At 39.0% G+C, this 25,089-nt stretch overlaps 1 protein-coding gene across 1 annotated transcript in view; it reads left to right on the plus strand.

Moving 5' to 3' along the window:
• Nucleotides 1-25,089, plus strand: part of CDH20 (cadherin 20) — a 239,241-nt gene that overhangs the window by 106,359 nt on the left and 107,793 nt on the right. The window contains exon 2 of the mRNA XM_042465402.1: nt 8,323-8,469. The gene's annotated coding sequence lies outside the window, so the exon portion shown is untranslated. The remainder of the gene's footprint in view (nt 1-8,322; nt 8,470-25,089) is intronic.

Raw genomic sequence — 25,089 nt, forward strand, 5'->3', positions numbered from 1 at the left:
TACAACTCACTTTCCACACATATGCACACTCCATAATGAGGCAATATGCTGTGGACTTCCTCTTTCTGGGCTTCCATTCTTCCTGTTCTTTGCTGCCCAGCCTATTGTACTTGCCACCACCCAATTCAGTATCAAAGACTCCAACAAGAATGAGGAGGAGGAGGAAGAAAGGGGCACAATGTAGATAACAAAAGTACATTCTAAAATACGTTTGTTTAATAAAAATTTAAATAAAATAAAATAAAATAAAATAAGTTTCATTTTGTTGAGCAGGGGAGGGCACATTCTAATGTAAGTGAGGGGGTTAACATGGCAAACGCAATCGGTGTAATTCATATGAACAGAGAGGTTCCAATCTCTGGTGCTCAGGTCCTGTTACAGTTCTTGATTTTGTCTATAATAAGCATAAAAATGCAAACTATTACCATTTTTTTCTACAATGGGAAAATCTCATAAAAGCTACTAATTACCAGCATCCAAAGTAAAAATGGTTAGTCCTGGGTAACTAGGCCTAAATCCACTTGTAGTCTCAGTAAGAGGAAACCCATTAAATCATATGTGTTGACTTAACAAGTTCCCATTGATTGAGTAGACCCACTCTAGTTGGAACTGAGGAGTTTTATCACATGAGGGAAGAAAATGGATATTCACCCAGCTAGTAGCACTTTTCTATGTACCTTACTGCATGAAGTCGTAGCTCTTTAGTTCTCTTTCTGTAGGAGACGGTTGCAAAAGTAAGTCTTCTTTTTTCTAGGTGGAAAAATCCATTTGACAAAAGTCTTGCTTTTATGACCATCTCCTATGAGAAGAGAGCTGAAGAAGTAAAGTGTCATGTGATAAGGAACATAGAAAGATGCTACTGTCAGCTCAACCTCCGCATTCTTTCCTGGTGCAATAAGATCCTTACAATCAGATTTAAACCAAAACAGGAGCCGTCGGCCATGTCCCTACAATTATTATTAACATTGCATCCCCCAACCCCATTTTATGGATTTACATTCACCTTTAATATTTGTTAACATTTGATATGAACAGTCATTTTATAACTCTCTTTTTTCAATCAGTGCAAGGAGTACAGGTTTTTATCTGTTTGTTTATTACTTTTCTGCTTGAGAAAGGAATTCCTCTGATAAAATATGTATTATACACAATACACGTTTCTGAACTGTAACTTAATGAAATATGTACTTTAAGAAATGCAGATTCATAGCTCCATAAGAAGTACTTACTATCACAATAGCACTTAATAGTATTATATTAAAGCATCTTAAGAGTATGCCTACAATTTGCAGTGTGTTGATGTAAGAGGTGCTGTGGCTAAGAGCAAATTCTGGTAGTTTAATAATATGGTCTATTTCTCTATTCAGATTACTTTCCTCATGACTGTTTGAGATTCATTTCATTATTTTTTCATCCAGTATGCAAATAGATTTGATTGAGATGTCAAACTGAGTGTCCTCATGGAATTGTAAATTATAATGGAAAGGAAGGATTGGTGCTTATACAAGTTTATATTGTAGAATAATCAGATGAGGAAAGGATAGCTCTCCCAGAATTCTTTATATATATTATCTGTTTGCAAGCCACCATGCTATAGTGGTTTAAGCACTGGACTATGACTCTGGAGACCAGGGTTCAAATCCCCATTCAGTCATGGAAACCTACTGGGTGACCTTAGGCAGGTCACAACTCTTAACCTCAAAGGAAGGCCATGGCAAACTTCCCTGCACAACTCTTGCCGAGAAACCCCATGATAGGTTCACCATAAGTTGATAATGACTTGAAGGCACACAACAATTGCCTTCTTAAGAATGCCACATCCTGTTTATGCCTATAGTGCAGACTGAGTTGGGGTCAGGAGGCTGAGGCTCAGAACATAATTGATTGACTATGGAGGTCAAGCCCTGCTTTTATGCACAGGTCTTGTCTTTTAATACAATAGGTCTTGTGATATGTGGCAGCATATGAGCCCTAACTCTCCTACTCACATTCTCCGATCACCACACACACACACACACACTGGTTGCAGTGCTCAGTTACTGTCTATATGGGCTACCTCTGGCTGGCTCACCTAGTGGCCTTTCCCCAACATGCCATAAACCATGCCTGAAGAAAAAGTTCCCTGACCATATAGAAAGGCAAAAGGGCATCTAACCTAGATGGTATTGTTCTGCTCACATTTTTCATTGCATCACTTGTTTGGCTGCACAGGTACAAGGCAGACTGTCAGGGAACAGAGGTACACTTGTCTGATGCTCCCTGAACTGGTGCAATGGAAGATGCTGTCCATTAGGGATGTAAAATCTCAATTATTTTATGCTTATATACAAGGATGAATAATTATGGTATTTTTCCACCTGTTGCAGCAGGAAATGAATACTCTTCCACAGTTCTGGCATTCTAACACCCCAGTGAGGAAGAATTATTATGTGGTGAATAAGATGAGTTTTTGTGCAACCTGCCCTCCACTGCTGCCACATATTCTGTGCAGAAAATAGGATTCCTGTGTAGGAAATAGTGTTTACTGTCCAGGAATCCTATTTTCTGTGCAGAAAAACAGGGAGGAAAACACATTTTTCTCTGCAGAATTTTCCCTCCACAACATTTCAGGGCATTAGCGAAATTGCACAAATTATTTCTTCCTGACAAGGTTTTACATCTGTCAGTCAATTCATTTTTTTTACTTCAGTAAGAGAAACTACAAACATACTTTCTGTCCCTATTGTCTATTGCCAGTGCTGCACTAAGAGTCCCATCAGTCGCTACATGTGAATAAGTGACAGCATCTTGTTCTTCATCTCAAGCAACTGAATGACCTGACCTACTTCAACAAGGTTTAAGTTGTTTGAGTGTTGGACTAGGGCCCTGGAGTCCATGGTTCAAATTCCCACTCAGCCATAGAAACCCACAGGGTGATCTTGGGCAAGTCACACTCTCGGCCCCAGAGGAAGGCAGTAGAAAACCCTCTCGGAACAAATCTTGCCAAGAAAACCCCATGATAGGGTCACCTTAGGGTTGCCATAAGTCAGAAATTACTTCAAGGCATACAACAACAACCTCATCACTAAGACCAACTAACACATTTATGGGTGAACTGCCAGCGTCCTGATTTGTAAATTAAATGTATGAAAGAGACAGGTCTAGTGAGATCTGGAAAGGTCTTTATTTCCAAAATAAGAACATAAAGTCAGAGTACATAGTTGCACAAAGCCATGCAAAGTGGAACCATCATCACTCATCTTACATGGGTATGGACTAGTTTTGAGTGTTGGTTAGAGATCTCTACATGCTTAAATCCAGTCTTCTCCTAATTGTGATTTAAAATTATAGTTTAGAATAGTAGCAGTGAAAGTAGGCCTATGTCCTGCTGCACACTGATTCAAATCCAAAGATTATGGCCCCAATCCACAAAGCTTTGGTAATGCTTAGTTTAACTTGAAATTCATCAATATTAAGTTTTTCACAACTAATCAAAGACCCATTAATGTGAAGGAAAAAAAAAACCTTAACTGCCATCACTTTTCTCTGGACCTGAACTTGACTGTTCTATACTACTTGAAATAAAAGATTTTTTAAAAAGCATAGAGAAAGCCATGCAGCATATATATTATATCATTTTCTGTAAAGGATTCCAAGAACATTCACAATAGAAGTAATTAGGCTTAATTGATTAATTTGGCTCAATAACAATATTACATCTCCAGTTTCTCCTTGTTCGCGGTATGTATTTATTTTTTTAAATAAGAGGCAGATTACTGCTTACAGGAAATCCAGTGTGCAGAAGTGTAACAAATAGTGAGTTATGTCTGAGGTTTTTTTTCTCTTTCCATTATCTTGTCTTTAATATACGTATGTGACATCACGTTTCATCAGACTTATTACATTTCTTGGAAGTAGCCTTTTGAGTGCTGAACATGGTTCAGCACTTTGGAAAGTAATTAATTCTTGTTACACTAACACTCACTGTTCTAGGACCAGTTCCTGTTAATTCTTATTTATAAGCCATTTCATACCAAATATTCCTGCTCAGAAAAGACCTGTTGTAGGAAAAGCAAGATTTTCTTTATTACAGCTCACTTACAAGTGTGAGATTTATTAATGGTGTTACAACACCACATGCGGTGCTATATATGTCATGTGTCACCCTCTTTGGGAATTTATCTTGCCTGTAACAAATCCGCAGTGCTATTTTCTTTTAAAGTGCAGAGCTTTGTTCCTATTCAGGCAAGGGTCACCAAATGGGACCATAAGACTGCTTAATTCGGTTCAGCAAACTTCTATAGTGTTGTTACTAAAAGCCAGGATACAGAGGTAAAGGAGAAAAGCAGCAAGAGAGAGAGCCATGCTGGATCAAACCAAAGATCTTCCTAGTCTAATTCATGTACAGAGTTTATGGGACTAGCCCAAGTCATGTAACCTCTTGGACAGCTAGCCTAAAATAGCTAGCATCTCACTACTACCATGGTATGACAACATATAGTACCTGAAGTAATTAGCAAAAGTATTTAGTCAAAGTCAGCCAAGGCAGAAAATAAAAATGTCTTTCTTCTTCCCTGGCAATAAAAATACAGTATTGAATAACTACGGTGCCCTTTCATGACATCTAAAATCAACTATTTGAGGTGATCACCTCATTCTGCATAATGTTAGGGTGAACTCTGAGGTTTGAAGGACTTGCTGTTCCTGGGGGGAGGAGGGATTTATAGAAGTATTCAACATAAGGAAGGAGAAAAGAAAGGGTACAACAACCCATTGCAGTCACAGAGGTCCATTCATTAGGATGTTGTATTTTTGCTGATGGTAAAATTGTATCACATCCCTCACATAGGATCAACTATATGTTCATTAATACATTGCATACAGCTTGGTCTGTACTTTTCCATACGCAAAAATTAAGTGTGAGGAACACAATCAGGACTGCAGCTTGGGGGGGGGCGAGAAGAGAGGGGGGCTTTGCCACTTTACCCCTGCTGTAGTTCCACTCTGGATTTAATGTTCTGGAAAAGATGGATAGAATAATTGTGCTGTCCATAGCTTTCTTAACTCTTATGAACAGGAAATGCTATCATCAAGAATGGCTTGCAAGAAGTATTAGAAAACACACCATGAGAAAATTTTGTGACACATTCCCATTATTTTTCCTTGGGAAAGTTAAGGGTAGAGCTTGGAAATTTACTCTAAAATGAGTTTCCAGTACTCACTGCAGTCTTTACAGAAGAAATCTATTGTCATTACAATGCTAAGAAAGTAACTCACGTTATTTTTCAAGTGAAATGCCTTTGAAAACAAACTAGAAATATTGTTCATTCTACCAAAAACCATTCATGGAATATGTTGTTCCAACTCATTACATCATTTTTGAAATGCATCATCATTACATGTTTGTCCCCTTTCCCATGTACAGTAATTCATTACTTTAACTCATAACTTCCACACTCTAAGAAAGCATGTATAAATGGAAAACTTACATAGAAATACAAAATGCCTTCTGTTTATAATCCAGCAGCATTCATTTGTCTACTGCACCAAAAACTCTATAATTTTAGAGTGTATAGCCATGCTTAATATCCTCCTGACTGGAGCCCCATTTCAAATATTACCATAAATGGTTACATCAAAATCTGACCGTTTTTGTGGTATCCATGTGGTCAAGAGTGAAAGATTTGGACAGTGCCCTGTCAAGCGAGGTCACATGCTGCATGAAATGAATCCTTTGTGGCTGCCTTAACTCTTTTCTGAATGAGAAGGTTCTTCCTTAGCCTGTAAGGGCACTATGACATTCTTCATCAAATTGGAGAGACTATTTCAGTCCCAGAAACAGTACATGATGCAATATCCATTTCTCTCCTGAAAAGCAGCATGTCCATAACATGACTTTGCACTAGCTGTATCCAATCTATTTCTACGCTATATTGTCAACAGTTAAACTTGGTCTTGTTCTTCAGTTCCTTCCCTTTTCCAACTGAAAGAGGAAGGGAACAGATAAGCCCCAGTTTAATTTGTTCTGGCAATTATTGGAAAGTTCCCACTGTGAGGGAAGCCATTGCCTATTGGTGTGGAAGGACGCTCACCCATAACAGGAGCCAAACAAAAGAAGAAGCTGCTTTTCTACAAGTGTATTCAGGCATGTATCAACATATTGGCAAAAGAGTCAGTCCATTCGAATCCTAATGGGAAAAAGAGAGAGAGAGAGAGAAGAGGAGGAAGACAAGGAAGAGGAGAGGAAAAGGAAAAGGAGAGCAACCTTAAAAAGTAAAGAATAAAAGCTATCAAGTGAGAACTAAAATTGAAGAAATGAACATAAATTATGAACTGGTGAGAAAAGTATAGAGTCTGTTTTGTGTATATACTACCATACTTTGCTATAGTGCTATTATATGTGATTTATAGCTATCTTGGTGATTGTGTTAATACTGATAAGGAATACTGGAAGATTCATTTGGGAGTGTGAATAGAAGAAAAGTGTGTTTGGAGGCAGGGTACAGGTTAAGACTTTTCCCTACCTTTCTTTAGCAAATCAGAACTCTACATTAATTCAATCTTTTTAAAAATTGTGTCAGGATAATATATTTCTAAGGAGCTTTCTAAACTATAATTCTGGCGAAACCTGAGTATTTTACTTTATTAAAAAGCCTTGAAATAGTCAAAAGGTGAAGGAAATATATTGGATGATTATGAAGAAAGGAACAGGTTATTTAAGAATTCGCTGAAATAGCAGTTCTTTTTAAATTGGCATGCAAGCGCTTTTTAAAAGTGTGATGACAAGAGAAGCTTTTTTCCCTTTAAAGCTTCTCCACCATCACCATCACCATTACTTTGGGCTCCTGAACAAAAAGAAGGGAGAAAGTTTTTGCCAATGAAATCACTTTAAATTCTTGGCTTGTTCTGCTTCTGCTTGAATTTTCCTTACATTTTTTCCTATTTTTAACAAGTTTGACAATTGTTCTAGCCATATGACATCCCGAAAACAGTTGTTAGAAGGAGATGTCAAAGTTGGGTTCATGACATACAAGTAACAGGCCCCCACTATCCTAATAACATACATTTCAAAAGAGAGCAGTGATATGAACTGAAAACTAACAAACAAAATCTACCTTACTAGGAAACTGTGACCTCCTCCAAAGGCGGTGGAAGTGACAAGTGAAACTTCAATCAGGCACCTCCTTTCGAATGATAAACATTGTAATCTCATGCTTTGGGGAAAAGTGGGATGACAGGCTGAAGGATCTGAAAGTGTCCAGTGTTTTACAGTGTTTACAGTGTAAATTCAGTCTCCCCCCCCCCCAAAAAACATGCAATTTCCTTTGGAGGGAAACCACTAATGGTCCAATCTTTTGACTGTACCTTCTTCTAATTATTCACACACAAAAAAACCCTTTTGCGCCAAGTAGAAGAATGCAAGGAATGCTGTTTGCCTTTTCCTGAATAGCAAGAAGAAACCCAACTAAACAAAACTGATGCTCCTTTTAGTAACTACTTTGCTTAAGCTTTCCAACCCAGAGGGGAATTTAATAACCCATCTACACACTGCTGTTAATGAGAGATTTCTCAGGGAGCATTGGTTAATTAACAATACTTTGAAAAGGGAAATTAGTGAAGATGCTACATTTAGGAAGCTATCTTATGGGCACTTTTCTAGTAATGCAAATGGGATTTACTTCTCAGTAGGTGTGTACAGGATTGCACTGGTAGAGAAGTAGGCTTGCTGAACAATAACTGAATTTAAAAAGAAACCATAGCCATGGGAAGAATTGCATGTTTGCTTCACATTCAGTTTGGAAGCAGTGGATTACAAAAGTGAAGTTGCCTGCAACTATTCAGTCTTGGACTAGATGCAGGAAGATGTCTGCTTGTTATTGCTTTCCCATCCTGATCAGTACACAGGATGGTAAACGGTACTTTGTTTGGGGTTAGTGGGTTGAATAAAGAATTCTGGGAGCATGCTGTTGCCACCCTTTTTTCCATGTCAAAACCGGGTGGCCGTTATCCCCATACATGCATTATTCATGTCTAACTACTGCGGCATTTTAAAACACCATCCTATTGTTCTCACTATCCAGCCAAGTCAAGTGGCTTGTGTTCCATCAGCATCTTCCTCATGAACAGTTTCTAATATACTTTGCCTCATGGGTGGGTGTATCCATTCAGTCCCTACTGTGTTCATGGATACTCACAAGATTAAAAATTCTCCTATAGGTTTAAGACCATGGTTCTTGGTTAGAAATTGGTGATGTCTTAAATTGCAAATTTCTCTCTCCCTCCCTCTCTCTCTCTCTCTCCTCCCTTCTTTCCCAATTGCTTTCTTTTTCTCTTTCATTAAAGCTGTGATAATAAAAAGGGAGAATTGCTGAGGTTCTTATGAGACAAGCTGTCGAATGAAGTATCTGCCTCTAACCCCAGTTGAGGAAGTAAGTGACAAGAGCACAGAGGAAAGGCTAACACAGTGACATCAATAAAAGAAATAAAAAGGTATAGTACAGTGCTGTTTTTGTATGGTATATAGCTTGCTCCAAAGGTCTCCTTTTCCCAGAAGATGATTTGCTAATATTTTGTCAGTAACCCAAAGAAATGTACATATTTACTTTGGAAATAGTATGTGTTGCTTTTTTTAAAGAAAAAGTATGTTAACTTTCATTCATCCTGAACCAATGCATGTTTATTCAAATTTGAATGCTACAATGTTCAGTTGGGCTTTCTGTCAAGAAAGTAAGCACAGTGTTGCATCTTTAAATATTCTAAAGGTTGTTGGAACAGAAGTATTGCTCAATTTTTTCAAAGATGTCAAAAAAAAACCCAACCCATTTTGCCCTTGTAAAATGGATTCTGGAATATTTTCAATGTTATTTGACTATCCGATATCACTTGGCAACATCCTTGGATAAATTTTATTATCTATGATCACCTAATTAATACTCTGTTGTGTCAGAAATTATGGACCAAAAAGAAAGCTGTAATATATTTTGTTTTATACCTAAAATGTGTGAAACTGCAAACATCTGAAAAGGTAAATGGGGAATACTTTAAATAAAAAAAATTATCAGAAGCAACCCTATGTTTATAGCTGCATGGGTAGAGCAACTTGAATTCTGCAGGAAATATCCATAGTTGCCTGGTATAAAAACCCGATGCTGTGCTATGCTAGGAGGCTGTATAAGAATCAAGTTGGATATACCTATGTTTTATATTGGGGGATAAAGATTGTGGCTTTCCAATTGTTGGACTGCAAGCCCAATCCTCTTTTCACATCTTGACATGCTAGTTAGAGCAAAAGATAACCCTAGGCCAAGAGCATCTGCAAGACCACACCTTCCCAGCCCTGTTTCATAGAAAAGTTTGCATCCAATGGATAAGTAGCAATTAATTAAAATCAATTAATTCATCACTTAAGTTAAACATTTTCAGACAAAAAAGAACAAGTGCTTTTTAAACTTCATCGACCTAAACTGGACTTTCATTTAATAAATTCTATGAGAAACCAACAAATTTTTAACTTTTCCAGCTGGTTATTTACTAAATGACTCCAGTAATCTTTCATTATCTTTGTTAGCAAGTTATTTCCTGCATGGCAGGGGGTTGGACTGGATGGCCTTTGCGGTCTCTTCCAACTCTATGATTCTATGGCCCCATTCCCACCCATGCATTTCCCCTGGATGGAAATGGGCAAATCCGGATTCCCCCCCTCTCAAAGTTTTCTGGAAACAAGTGCCCACTATATTTTACCTTGATCGGGGCAATTTGCCCTCTTGAAGTTCACATTTGCATTACCAGTTTAAAATGAAGGCTCCTTTGCTGTCAATCAAATACACTTCTGCTTTCGTCAAAGGTGACATTTCCTACAGCCATTGAAATGGGTGCTTCCCCCTTCTTTTTAAAAAAACTGGTGTCAGTCTGTGCGCATACTCTGTCAAATTTAAAAACCTCCAGGTGTGTGTGCGTGTGTTGGGTCTATTTGGAGGCATTATGGCAACCCTAAAACGACCCCATCCTGAAGTTTTCTTAGCAAGATTGGTTCTGAGGAGATTTGCCATTGCCTTTTCCCTGAGGCTGAGAGAGTGTGACTCCCCCAAAGTCATGGGTTTCCGCAGCCTTCCAGCCTCCCCTTCACTTCCAGCACAATGCTACACCCCTTGCCTCCCCCTATGCCATGCCATCCCATTCCCATAATAATAATAATAATAATAATAATAATAATAATAATAATAATAATAATAATTCCTCACCCCAGAATGCCATCTCTGCATCCTCCTGCTCTGTTTTCCCTCCTTGCGACCCCAGAATGCACACATACACATATGTAGCACAAGCATTCACATATTGTATCAATTTGCCAAATTGAAAGGGAAACATTTGTAACATTTGCATTGTAGCATTCGCATATTACAGAAAAAAAAATAATTTAAAAAAGCCGCTTGTAAAGTGAGGTGCCGTGCCAGCAGCAAGCAGAAAGGGAAATGTAGCACAAACACATTCTATCAAAATGTATCACCCTGTAGCAAAAAGCATTCACATAGTCTGTCAAAAAAAAACACCCAAAAAAGAGAAAGCAAGAGGGAGGCTTGTTCCGTTGCCTGCCCTCCCTCTGACCTAAAACCCTCCCCTGAACCTGACCCAAACATGACCGGGTGAAGTTCATATTTGCCAGACCCGGTTTTTCTGAAAAGATTACAGCTTAAAGTCTGCTTTCAAAAGATCCGCGCCAAGGGGCATTTGCCAATGAACAGGTGTGCAAACCTTGGATTCAATTGTAGAAGAATCAGGGCCACTATCAACTTCCCGTGGTTAATCCAGTTCCTAAACCGGGGTAAAAGGTAGTCTGAATGGCCCCTATGATTCTATGATTCTAAGTATGATAGTTTAGTAAAGTAAAAGAGTTTAAACCAACAAGAAAGAAGAGCAGTGTTGGAAGCAAGGTGGTCTTTTTTGTATCCAGGTGGTGCTCATATGTTCTACATGAGATACAGACTCCACATCTACCTCAGGAAACTGAATTTTGAAGCTCTTATCCCCGGGACTTCTGCTAGGTTCCATGTGGGAATCAGTAAGATAAAGAAAGGGAGAGAGCACAGAAATGAGAGCACAGAAGGAAAAAGCTAAAAAGGGGTTTTGATGAGATGAATGATAAATGGGGTTATCAAACATTCATAAAGCTATTTTCCCTCTCTTCAAAGCTCAAAAAAGGGTGGGGGAGCAAAATCACTGCTGGCATTTATTTCTGCTTCATTTTGGTAGTTTAAGCAGGTGATGGACAGTATATTTGCCATTATTTATTTCTTGTTTTAAAAAGTGGTTTCCAGCCCTCAAGAGCCCACCAAAATTGCAGAATTTGCATGCTGGTCTCCTTCCTGATAAACAGAAATAGAATTTGGCAAACCTGTTTATAGGCCAGATGTTGTTAGGAGTGTGATGTCACATCTCCTGGCATTGTAGAATTCCCTGTCAAGATTTTACAGTGAACCAGGCTTCACTTTCTTGGCCTCCACTCAAGTCAGGAAACAATTTTCAGCAGTCCTCCCTGTAGACTCCTGGGAGAACTGGTTGAAAGACCATAGGTTTACTTTACCATGCTTTTTCTCCATGTGGAGAAGGAGAAAGAGAAGGGAGAATGATCTCCTGGAGTGAAATTCAGTCAGCACCAGCAATCACTGTCCTCCAGTACAACAAAGAGTCTCCATTTCCACTCATACAAGATCTGGTTGTCTTTCAAGTGCAGGGGAATCTCCACTGTTATCTCTCATCTCCTCTCAGGCAGTTGTGGGGGGCAGTGGGGAGCTTCCAGTGGACTGGATTCTGATCCTTGACAATGCAGATTAGGCCCACAAGCTGTAAATTCACCAACTTGGTTTAAAAACAGATTGTAGGGATAGTTCAGAATAACATAGACAAAACAGTTCAGTTATATGGTACTTGGGTTTAAGTGATTTTCTTCCTGTTACAAGCAGCAGAATGTAACTATTGTTTCATGAAAGGAACCAACCACTGTTGACCAGTGAAAGCTATCTCATTGTCACTTCTGACCTATTCACAAGAGCCCATGAGGTTTACAGTTTACTCAGAGTGCTATCAAAGTATTCTGACTCAAGCACTCAACCACAGCACAAAGACACTTCTAAAATGGAAGCTGCTTATTTTCAGAAAACTGTAATGGAATTACCTAAGTGGTCTCCTCAGAGGAGAGAGTTCTAGAGAGACGACCCTAACCACGTGTGACCATGAATTAGAAGAAGCTGTGCATAGGATTCTCTGAAATCACCACACATGTAATATTAAGTCACAGAGAGAGACTGCATACATACAGATAGATGGATAGATGTGGTTGTAAAGGGAGCTAAAAAGGAGCTAAAATGGAATAAAAAAAAATTAATATTTTCTTTTGTGGATTTTTTTAGGGGGAGGTTAATTTTTCAGTTTTTTTTACCAGACAACAGGGCAAGAGTGGGGAAAGTGTAGCCTTTGGGTATTTTAGGGTATCTGGGGGCACCCCACTACCACCCTCTCCCAAAATTGGAGGAAAAATGGGGAAATTGTTAATTATACCCCCAATGCCTCGTATGGATCATTGAAGCAATTTTGCCTCATGGGGGTGGGCTTAGGCTGAGAAGACCACAAAGTGAGCTGGAATTTTACTTCCATTTCATTTCCTGGTTAAAAACAGCTCCTTCCTTGGCCTAAAATGGTACAATTGGGACATACAGCAAACACTTAGCTTTTTTTTTTAAAAGGAGGAAGATTTGGGGAGTGGGTATGACAGGGGAGGCAGCCCCTTGGTGAGATCAAGTTCCTACCTCTTGATAGTTGCCTACCTCTCTCATAGGGTATTCCCTCTTCCCTTCCCCCCATGTGTATCTTCACATATCTTTATATATCTATTTATATATTTATATGGGGTTTGGGGTGGGATAACCCATGATAAAAGAACACAGAATCCAAAGCCATGCTGACCTCAACCCAGCCAGGGTAGAAGAAAGCCCAAATACCTTTTTCAGTTTAATTCCTGCTTTTCTCTCTTTCCTGTTTTAATTCCTACTCATTATCTCTAGTATGAGGGCAAATTCATAAAACTGGGTCCAGGCCTTTCCCCCTCATTCCATCATAGTATTTTCCTCATTTCTGGGGTCATGAGTAAAGAATGAGAGGCTTTGGGATAGGCTATATGTGGGGGAGCCTTCTTCTTTGCAAAGCTTATATGAGAAGAACAGCTTCCTTTGTGGTTTATTGTTATTGGAACAGTGTACAGAGAACCTAGACTATAGCAGCTATCATTCTGCTTAGATAACATCAGAAGGTCTCGACACCTTCAAGAGCATAAGGCTAATCCAGAGCTTCTTGTGTGGTGCAGCTAAGTACATGAATGCTGTCTATAGTATGAGCATCTTCTCTACCAAAGAAAAAAATTGTAGTATAAATTCAGACCAACCCCATTGGGACAGGGACAATCGTGCAGGCATTAGCTCCACAACCACACTTGTGCTGGTGCCAGAGTTCCTCTGCTAGTGGTTTGCTTTGTTGTTGCTGCTGCTACTGCTACTGCTGCTACTATTATAAACCATTAATTCTCATATGTCTAGCTATCTTAATGGTTACCTGTATTTGGAAGTATATTAGCAGCACAATCCACAGGGAGTTTTTACTTTCCGAGACCTTCATTGACAATGCAAGAACAGGTGCCCCCTTACTGCATTCTTCTTTGGCTTAACTACGCTTTATTGCATTGGGACTGGAAACAAGTAGATCTGAATTGCATTATATTTTACTACAGCAGTTGGAAGAGAGTGTTGACTTCCACTGTGGATTTAGATTGATTGCAATGACACAGAAATTCACCATCTTGCATTTTGAGTATAAAGAATTCTTTCGCACACTTAACATCAAAGTGATTCATCCAAATAAATATCTGAGTGTTACTTTATCTTGGGGCATGCCTTGTTATGTAGGATATAATCAGACTGATATGGTATTGCATATGGAAGTGTGCCTGTTCTTTTGAAATGTGCCTCATAGCAAAAGAAAAGAGGGATATATAACAACGTATGTATTTCTTTGAAGAGAGAGACAAATTACAATGGCTGAATGGAGCCCTGCTATGCTAATTAAATGTTAGACTCTACTCTAATCTTGGGATATTGAATAAATATAAAACAGTATGAGGAAAAAGTTTTTCTTTTGTGAGAACTCATTTTATAGAACTGAATGGTTTTTGTTGTTGTTATTCTTTATTCATTCTTAAACTGTCCCAGACACAGCAGGTGCATAGTTGGGGAGTAGTCCTAGATCCATCTCTGTAACTGGATGCCCATGTGAACTCCTTGGCTCTGAATGCTTGGAGCCAGCTGTCTCTTCAGCTGTGGCCTAATTTGGAAAAGACTAGCATGGTGTAGTGGTTTGACCATTGGACTGAGACTCTGGAAACCAGGTTTTGAATCCTCACTCAGCCATGGAAACCCACTGGATGACATATGGCAAGTCACACTCTCTCAGCCTCAGAAAAAAACAATGACAAACTTCCTCTGAAGAAAACTGCCAAGAAAACCCTGTGATAGCTTCATTTTTGGGTCACCATAATTAGAAAGAATCTGAAGGCACACAACAACAATAGCTTAATACGGCAAGGCATACAATTATGACTTTTATAGTATATTATAGCACAATATAGTATATATGCTATATGTAGCACTAAAGTACACTAAAGCACTTTATGGAGTTTATCGCTTGGCTTATTAGTTGGGCTTACCTCTCCCATTTTAAATTTCATTTTGGACAGTGCCCTTATGTTATCAGAAGGTTTTTGCTGCCAAATTTGCTTTCCAAATATTGCCTGGGTGCATCCCCGCTTCCAGGAGCATTCTGGCGGTCATTTTCTTAAGCCAGAAAACTCCCAGATCTGAAAAGTGCTCCTAGAACCAGGAATGCACCCAGGCTGTATTTGGGCAACAACAATCTGATAAGATCCAGATGGAGCCCAAATTGAAATTTAAACCGGGAGAGGTAAGCCGAATTAATAAACCAAGTGATAAGCTCCTATATGGGGCTGTCCTTGAGGACATCTTGAAAGCTGCATCAAGTGCAAAACACAGCAGCTACATTGTTAATCAGAATGATAAACAGAGATCATAAAGCATTGATATTAAAAGAACTGCACTGTCTGCCAATATGCCCCGATCTGAATTTAAGGGGATGCATTCAAAGGCCTAAACAGCTTGGGAACAAACAGGCTGTACAGACCAGCATTATATGCCAGCCTTGAGGCAGAGTGGGAGCGTGGCATCCACACAACACACGCCCCGAGGCTGCCCTGATGCCACCGTCATGCCGTGTGCCCAACTGTTCAGCAGGAGGTGTCATGGTGCTCCTTTGGCGCTGTGTCTAGATGACACAGTGCCAAAAGGAGCACAAGAAAGTGCTGCCATGGCAGCAAAGGCACCCTTTCCATAGTGCAAAAATGAGCCACTTTTTGCAGATCCTTTTTGCGCTGTGAAAATGCCAGATTGGGACCATGGCGTGTAGTTGCCATGACCCTGATCCGGCAACAAAAGAGATAGCTGCAGGCTGCCCCTTAGAAGCAGTCTGTTCAGCCCCATGATTCTTGAAATGCCTCTCCTTATATATATATATATATCTGCCTGAGAACAAGAGTCTGCAGGAGATAACCTTCTGTTTGTCCCATCAGTGGAGACAATGTACCATAGGAGGACATGAGAGTGGAATCCTAATTGTGGAATGCCCTCTAGTTCATACTGGCACTGAGTTGTTGTTATTGTTATATTTACATCCTCCCCCTCCCCTCTTTTTTTTTCAATCTGGGACTCAAAGCGGCTTAAAAATGTTAAAACGGATGCAACTAAAACATTTACATTGTAAAAAAGTTTAAAATTTACTTAAACTATCAATAAAGTTAAAATAAGTTTTAAAAAATAAACCATTTAAGAACAATACAGCACATCCAAGGCCTTTCCCCTAAGCAATCATCCCTCAATGGCCAGATGAAATAGAAAGGTGTTTACATGCCTATGAAAAGACAGCAAAGAGGATGTCAGTCTAAAATCTCTGTGATGGGAGTTCCAGAGTGTGGGAGCAGCCACTGAGAAAGCCTTTCCTGTGTTCCAACCAAATGTACCTTTGAGAGTTGTGGAGTAAAGAGAAGGGTCTCTCTGGAAAATGTCAAGCCGCACACAGGCTCATATAAGGAGTAATGGTCCTTCAAATAATCTGTCCCTGAGCCATCTAAGACTTTGTAGGTTATAACTAGCTCCTTGAATTGTGCCCAGAAATAGCAGCCAGTAGAGCTGTTGACACAAGGGAGTTGTGTTCTTCTCATAGCCAGCCTTGGTTAACAGTTTGGCTGCAATTCTTTGGACTAGCTGAAGTTTCTAAATATTTGTCGAAGGCATGTAAGACACGCAACAGTAATCCAAGCAAGATCTAACCAGGGTATGTTTTCATAGCCAGATACAACAACTCAAGGAACAGGCACCTCTGGTGTAGAGGCCTAGCTGTGTGAATATACTCCTGACCTTTGCTAAAACCTTGGCTCCCAGCTCCAGGACTGAGTCCATGAGTAAACTCAAGAGTACTCCCATGGATACACACAAGCTGTGAACCAGTGTTTTCAGTGGGAGTATAACCCCATGCAGAACAGGCTGAATCACCAGTATGAGTTAAAACATAATGGTTATTAAAGTCTTTGAGAACTAATTATTTCATTCAGATCTACATACACAGAGAGTTCTTGATGTTAACTAGTCTACAGTTATTAAATTGTTCAATTGTTTTTTATACTGTTTCATTTATCTCTTAACATTTAAAGGTATTTATATGTTTTAAAAGCTATTTCATTGTACATCTATTTCATTGTGATATAGAGTGGCATATCAATATTTTAAGCAGTCTAATTATCGAATTATTAGTTCAGCTAAATCAATGGGGACTTGGTCAGTCAAGACTAAGGAGTTTATCAGACTAGGGCTGATTTTGGCATTAAAGAGAGATTAAAGCATCCCGCAAATGAAGCAGAAATGGCAAGTAATTGTGCAAGTGATTATCACACGCAATTGTGCAAATAAAGTGATATCAGAAATGCATTGTCGCTGAAATCCTGAAAGTTAAAAGATGTGCATTAATGCTTCTTTGTGACCACTTTAATTGTGAGTTTTATGTGACATCATGTGAAATCGTTATACATAATTACGCAATTTTTACGGGATAGTCTCAGGATAAACTCCCAGTCTCCTTTGTGTGATAAACTCCTTACTGAAGTCCCAACTACTGATGGCTAGGTCTACGTCAGTTGGGACAAACATTTAGATTTAAAACATAACCTGCAGTTAAAGATATCTTTTAAACAAAGTATCAAGGCGAATTCAAGCTAAGCTTTTCTACTGAGGCACCTTGATCAGTCAGCAAAACCAGGAAATGGTAAATCCTGCCCCCTTACATTCCCTCAATAGCAGCAACACAGGGTTAGGGACTCTCTACAGCACAGTTTCAAAGGTTGGAGACTGAAGGATGTAGAAGGGAGGCAAAAAAAATTGGTATGACCTGAAGTCTTCTTGCACAAGATATGATTCTGCTTCTGTTCTTGTTCTGCTTACTGGGAGATATCTAGAGTTAGATTTTGTGCATAAGGTAATTCTTGAGCGGGGAAACATCCACCAGATATGTAATTTAATGTGGCTGGTAGTTCATGATTCTTGAACTGAGAGCCAAGACTACATTCCCCACAGCAAAAATAATCTGGTTTGACACCACTTTCCCATGGCTCAATGCTATGAAATTCTGGGGATTGTAGTTCTGTGAGACATTTAGCCTTCTCTGTCAGAAAGCTCTGGTGCCATAGCAAACTCCAGTTTCCAGAATTCTGTAGCACTGAGCCATGGCAGTTAAAGCGGAGTCACTGGATTATTTCTGCAGTGCGGATGCAGCCATAATCAAGTGACCATAGAAACACTTGAGCACTGTCCTATTTTCAAGCAGGCAGATCCACACATTAGTTCTAAGTCAAAGCCACTGAAACTACCCATGCCTAGCCGACAGAGGCCAGAATCCTATTGGTGACATACACTGGTGTAACCTCCCTTATGGCCCTAATCACACTAGATAAATATCATGCTATATTCCACTTCAATTGCCATGGCAACATCCTGTGGAATCCTGAAATTTGTATTATAGTGAATGACTAGATCTCTTTGGCTGAGAAGTCTAAATTGTTGTGTGCTTTCAAGTCGTTTCTGACTTATGTGACCCTAAGGCAAACCTATCATGGGGTTTTCTGGGGTTTAGAGTGTGTGACTCACCCAAGCTTAGCCAGTGGGTTTCCAGGGCCAAGCAGGGAATCAAACCCTGATCTCCAGAGTTGTAATCCATTACACAATACTGTCTCCCAAGAATTCTAAATGTCCCTCTCTAAACTTGCAAATCGCATAATTTCATGGGTCATTGTCATGGCAGTGCAATAAAGTGTTATGACTGTGTAGTGTGAATGGCCAATTTATACATTTTTTCATCCAGTAGAGAAGAAAGTATTCAGTACATCATCACATAATAATTTCTTTCTTTAGTGTGCTTTGTTCCTAGTATACAAGCACCCACTCCTAATCACAGATTGGTTGTGAAGATGTACCCCAGCATCTTCACAGCCAATGAGGTACATCTTGACAGCCAATCTGTAGTCAGGAGTGGGGCTTATGTACTGGGAAAGAAGCACACTAAACAATCCCCTGGGCCACTAGTGGTATTTTTTTTAAGTGTGTACAGCCCATGGAAGCTTGCTAGAGAACAAAATTGTGCTCCAGGCCAATCAAAGGTGTCCAGTCTGGCTTTAAAATAATATGTAATTTCACCCTTTGTTAGAATCATAGAGGCATAGAATTGTAGAGTTGTAAGAGACCACAAGGGCCATCCAGTCCAACCCCTTGCCATGCAGGAACTCTCAATCAACTGTTGTTGTGTGCCTTCAAATGTGCTAACCCTATGGCAAACCTATCATGATGTTTTCATGGCATATTTCTTCAGAGGGGGGGTTGTCATTGCCATCCTCTGAGTCTGAGAGAGTGTGACTTGCCCAAAGGGTTTCCATAGGGATTCAAACCCTGTTATCCTGAGTCCAATATTCAAAGGAGCTTATCGCATGAACTTTAAAATGGATCAAGCATCCCTGGCTGCAGCTGGGAAACGGAATGGAGGTGAAGATTATTGCATACTAAATCGCTGCCTAATCACCAGCTGCCATCAGCTCAGGTCCAAGACAGGTCCCAGCTGTGCTCTGCCAGTACTTTTTCAAAGTCGGAAGCTTTCTGGCTTCTAAAAAGTGCAGGCAGATCATGGCTGGGACCTGGGCTGATGGTGGACGGCGATTATGTAGTGATTAAGCATGCAATAATCCCAACCTCCATTTTGCATCCCGGCTCCAGCCAGAGACACTTGATCCAGTTTTAATAGCACTCTACATGGGGCAGTCCTCATGCCATGTTGGGAAGCTGCAATGGGTCCAAAATATGGCAGCCAGATTGGTGACAGGGAATTCCAAATATGATTCTATTACACCTATCTTAAAATCCCTACACTGGCTACCCATTAGCTTCCGGGCACAGTATAAGGTGTTGGTTATTACCTATAAAGCCCTGCATGGCTTGGGCCCAGCTTACCTGAGGGAACATCTCCTCCCATACAATCCTTCCCGCACTCTCAGGTCCTCTGAGAAGAACCTACTGCAGTTAGAGAGAACTAGATTGAAGACGAATTCCCAGAGGACATTCTCTGTTGCCGCTCCAAAAATCTGGAATGACCTGCCAGATGAGATCCGCCATCTAACATCTTTGGAGGCCTTTAAGAAGGCAACAAAAACAGATCTCCTCTGACAGGCCTTCCCAAACTTATCTCCTCAGAATTTCCCCTCCATTTATTTAGCGGTACCCACCGGACTCTGATCTGGTTTTATTTTATTAACCATTTCATTGGGAATTGTTTTTAATGGTATTTTAGGGTGGGAGGGAGATTGATAGTCATGTTTGATTTTATTGTTTTTGTTTGTTGTTACCTGCCTCGATCCAATACAGGGAGAGGTGGGATACAAATAAATAAATAAATTATTATTATTATTATTATTATTATTCATTGTTCATGTGATAAGCCCCAAACTGTGCACCATTCTGACTGTATTTCACCTTAATTTTACCCTAATTATATATATATATATATATATATATATATATATATATATATTGCAATGGATTCCAGCTGATATCTCTTAGCATCCCAAAAAGAAAAGTACTGCCTGCAAGCCTCCAGACTGTCCACCTATGTTTTAGGTATTGCCAATTCTGCCTTACAGATTTAGGATTCATCTATATTTCTTTGTCAGCATAATAAATCAACAACAATATTATTGCATCATGAAGACAGGATGGTGATTAGGAATGGAGAATTAGCATGGCAGAATTATTTAGGTTTCTTGATTTACAAGGCAAAAGCATATTTTAAATGTGAGGGAAAGGGAAAACATCTTGGAAATCATTTCCACATGTAGACTGAAATCCTGCTGTTTACTCCCAACTAGAATCAACCCATTGAATCAATTTTTGAATGTTGAGTCAACACACAGGTACATCCCATTGATTCAATAGCTCTGCTCTAACAAGGGCTAACAACAGGGTTTAGACTAATATATGCTTAATTCATCCTTTTGATGTAACATTAAAAGAGAGAGAGAGCATGCATGAGAGTGGATTTATATGCTCAGTCAGCAACAAATATTCTTTGGACACCTTCTAGTTCAGAACAATCAAAATAAAATGTTAAAATTACAGAATAGAATCATTTTTAAAGAAATTACATTTCTAGAGATAACATAAAACAATGTGCAGCACACCTTAGAAACCATATTAAAACAATGCAAAGTCAAATATTGTTTAAAAGTCTTGAGGGAACAGTGATATCTGTCAACTCTTTCATGCCTGAATCTTATATCTTATCTTAAGCAACCTGCAACAATTGAGTATTATGAGGCAATTTTAATACAGTTTACAAAGTAGCTAACTCATATACTCTAATTATCCTGGTCCTCATGCTGATGGCATTAACATCACTAAAACAAGTATAAGACATCTGTTAGTCTTTCAATCTTTGCAATTTGAAGACTCACCTCTTCCTTCTTTCAATGTTTTGCATACTCCCATAGAAACTTTTCTTTTTATGATGCCTACAAGATTCAAATGAAGGTCACTGCTATTTTGTGAGCATCTAACATATAACTTAACCATTCCCTCTCCCAATTTTACATGCCTTGAAATATATCAAGGCCGTAGTTTCTTAACTTTGTCCTCTCTTATTTTTGTTCTTCCCAATATGCTAATATGAGATGGGCAATAAGAAGTCTGAATCTCTTTGAAGCCAGAAATTTGCCCTTAGAGGGAAGATTTAACCCCCGATTCCCTTTACCTCCCCACTGGAGCTTCAAATTCTGGGAGAAACAAAAGCCAAGAACATAGAGCATGTGATGGGTTGGTTCAAGGAATACTTGGGATCTATAAGATAAAGTCCTTCCCATCACTGATATCCCTCACCAAAAACTGATGGGAAATGTATACCATCTCTGGAGCTAATTTAATTTTCCTCTGTAACCTGCAGTGTGAGAGACTTTTTAAAAACAAGGAATGATAAGTGGAAGGAGTCCAAAATGTGTTTCTTTCAAACACACTCCGTTTAACTCCTCTCTCAAAACCAGTTTAACTAGACACTCAGTGTAACACACACACACACACACACACCTCTGCAGAGATGTTGTGCAAATACATGTCATCTACAATCACTATGTGAGTCTTATGAAATCTGCAGTAAAAAAGATTACGATCATGTTCACTGAGCTACTTGTGAATGAAACCACTTGGTAAGATACCTGTGTAGTTAAAGCAAAGTGCCAGCTTTCTGTCATACTTATTCTTCCAATAAGTAGTTGGTAGCAGTAATAAAATTCTTCTCACCACTTGGCAAGATGATAGAGCTGAAAGGCTCACTAAATGGCAGAATATGAAAAGTCCCTGTGCTATTGCCCTGAATAGTCATATAATTATGATCACAGCACTGTGACCCTGCATGGTCACCTATAAAGTTCTGTAAGGAAGGCAGGGGTCTTACGCAGTAGCCTCAGCTGGAATAGGACTGTAAAAGATTTTGTTCTTATATACCTTGAGATCAATTCTGAATTATGGCAACTCTGTCATGGGGCTTTCTTAGCAAAATTTATTCAGAGGAAGTTTGCTTTCCTGTAAAGCTGAGAGTTAACTTATCCAAGGTCACCCAGTAAGTTTCCATGGCTGAGGAGGGATTTGAACCCTGGTATGCTGGAGTTCTAGTCCAACACTCAGACCACTACATCTTACTGATCCCATCTAAGGAATAGTTAATGAGAAAAGGTTAACTCAAGATGTCCTGTGCTGTCTTGAATAAATAAAAGAGTAAAATGAAAAGAAAATATGCTTTTTTGCTACACCACTTCCCCATGTCCCTGAAAAGTCACCACAAAAAAAGTGTCTCCCCTTTCTGTTAATCAAAGTGCACACACAAAAGAAAGCAAATACAGAAGAATTCAGAACCCATCCACATGCGTTAACACACACAATACATTTAAAAGTAGAAGAAAGCAGCAAAGATTGTTATTTGGCCAAAGGAAATCATTTGCACAATTTGCACAAATTGCAAAATTGTATAAAAACCTTTCACCATCTTAAGTTGTGAGGATGAAAAAATATGGGTGTTTTTTGTGACTGTTGTTCTCTCTGATAAAAATGAAATAAGCAGAGATTTATTTTTTTGATCTTTAAGCACAGTGTTTAGCTGTTTTGTATTCTTAGTTCAGTTTCTGCAAAGACAGAATCTGTACTTGTATAGGGAGATGCCCTTTTTAAAGAAATGTTGTTATTTTTCTAATAAGGACAATAACACTGTGGATTAATGTCTCGCAGCTACATTGCCTTTAAATTATTTGACAAGTATGCCTTTCTACTATACGCAGTTGCCACCTCTAACACTAATATTTAAGCATATACATCCTTATTTTATGAGCAAATCACAGGATATTTCTGTGCCGTCTTTCAGTTGAAATCTCTATTTGGCTGCTTGCTCACAATTAATTGATATGTTAGGAAAACAGAATTCCTAGAAGTTCTGTTTTCATAAGAGTTTCAACAACTTCATAATACTTCTGAAGAAGTAGAAATAAAGCAAGTCACTAGACAATAAACAAGCAAGTACCCAGTGTTTCATGAGAAGGTAATTAAAGATAGCAAAATTGTAATTTAATTAAATGCAAAAGAAGGCATACAATTAAAGATTAAGGAAGTCAGGGTATGTTACCTTGCAGACAAAGAACTATTGGTGAAATGTCATCTTTTTTCTTCTTCTTCTTTTTTTACTACACCCAGAACATTAAGAAAAAGTATCAATTACAGAAGGGTCTGTCTGTATATATTCCAGCCTTTATTATGAATAATAAGTTTATACCAGTCTGAACAGAAATATAGCAGATGCCTCCCCCACTACATTTCCTAAATGTACATTTTAATAGACATTTTTAAAAAAGATTTTGTTTCTTATGGGAAAGAAACAAAAAAGCTTCACACTTCCTTGGAGGTCTTTAAACAGAGGCTGGATGGCCATCTGTCAGGGATGCTTTGATTTGGATTTCCTGCATGGCAGGGAGTTGGACTGGATGGCCCTAGTGGTCTCTTCCAATTCTATGATTGAAGGCCTGTACCAAATCAAAGACAAAATTGTTGGTTAAAAATGTAAACTTATTCAGTACTAATCTTATTGTCAGCTGTCATATTTTCATATGTTGCCCATTCAGCTTTCCATCCCATTAAAACTGATATTATTTCCATGTATTAGCACAATTTTTTCTCGACTCTCTGTGCTTTTTCAGGTTGGATATTTCTAAAGCCTCCTGGACTGAAAACTCATAAGGGGTGTAGAAGACAGAAAGCACAGAGCCATAATTGCCTCTGGCGTGCCCACCCAAATAGTTACCATATGTATTTAATAAGGCTTTATTCTGTGGTTCAGAACCCGTAAAACTGGTTTTACAATAGCTGAGACCAGGACAAATGATAGAAGGAAGTACTAGGAGTGGCTGAAGTAATTCTTCTGCCTGAATCAAGTGGCAAACCAGTGGTCCTTTGATATTCCTAATTCAGAGGTTAATCAAACTAGCCACTAAATTTTACTTAAATGCTGACAATGTGACAACCTTTCACTGTGACTAAGGACAACAGGCTGCCTTAGGGGGCACAGGAGAGATCACATGGCACACACAATTCTGTCCTCCAAAATACATCTGTCATTACTTACTCTTGTGCATCTGCCACCTGGGGTGACATCCCCTTCTGTTTTACAGTAGAGCTGGCTAGATAATAATGGTATTATTTTATCATCTCACCTCCAACTTTCTTTTTAAATATTATGTGTTCTAGTTTCTCATGACAGTTAACTTTCCATTGTGAAATCCATCTGCATCTATTTCAGCAGTACCATTTTAATCACTACACAGAGTGACATAGTACATACAAAGGTAGATCATTTCATGGCCACTTTTACAGCTCGATAATCAATTCACTCTCCAGGGGCATGGCTCACAGAACAATTTACTAGAAGCAATGTCTTAGCTGGAATTCTATATCTGATTTCCTGGGAGTAAGAGTCATTTAAAATATTGGAAAACAGGTGCATGAAATGTGCAAATTGTGTTAAGTATACCAATATAAGGAGCTAACAAATGACTTTTCATGTAAATAAACTAAGCAAGAAATACTCTGAATTGTTTTGATGTCTATTGTGTATGTGTGTGTCTTAATGTACAGAGCAAATTTTGTTTACTTCTGGGAAATCACCTTAATTTTGAATTACATGACTACAATTCAGGGACTTTATAAAGGAAAGCCACTGTGATATTGGCACTGTCAAGTACTCTTAGTTCCATTATGGAAAGTCCAATTTGTGCCATGACTGACAATCCCTGTCTAAGTTTTTAGACAGGGGTCTTCCCCAGCCCTACATGGAGATGCCAGAGACTGACCATGGGATCTTTTGACTGTGTTCTTCCAT

Source organism: Sceloporus undulatus, chromosome 4 (genome assembly GCF_019175285.1).
Source record: "Sceloporus undulatus isolate JIND9_A2432 ecotype Alabama chromosome 4, SceUnd_v1.1, whole genome shotgun sequence".
NCBI classification, from domain to species: Eukaryota; Metazoa; Chordata; class Lepidosauria; order Squamata; family Phrynosomatidae; genus Sceloporus; species Sceloporus undulatus.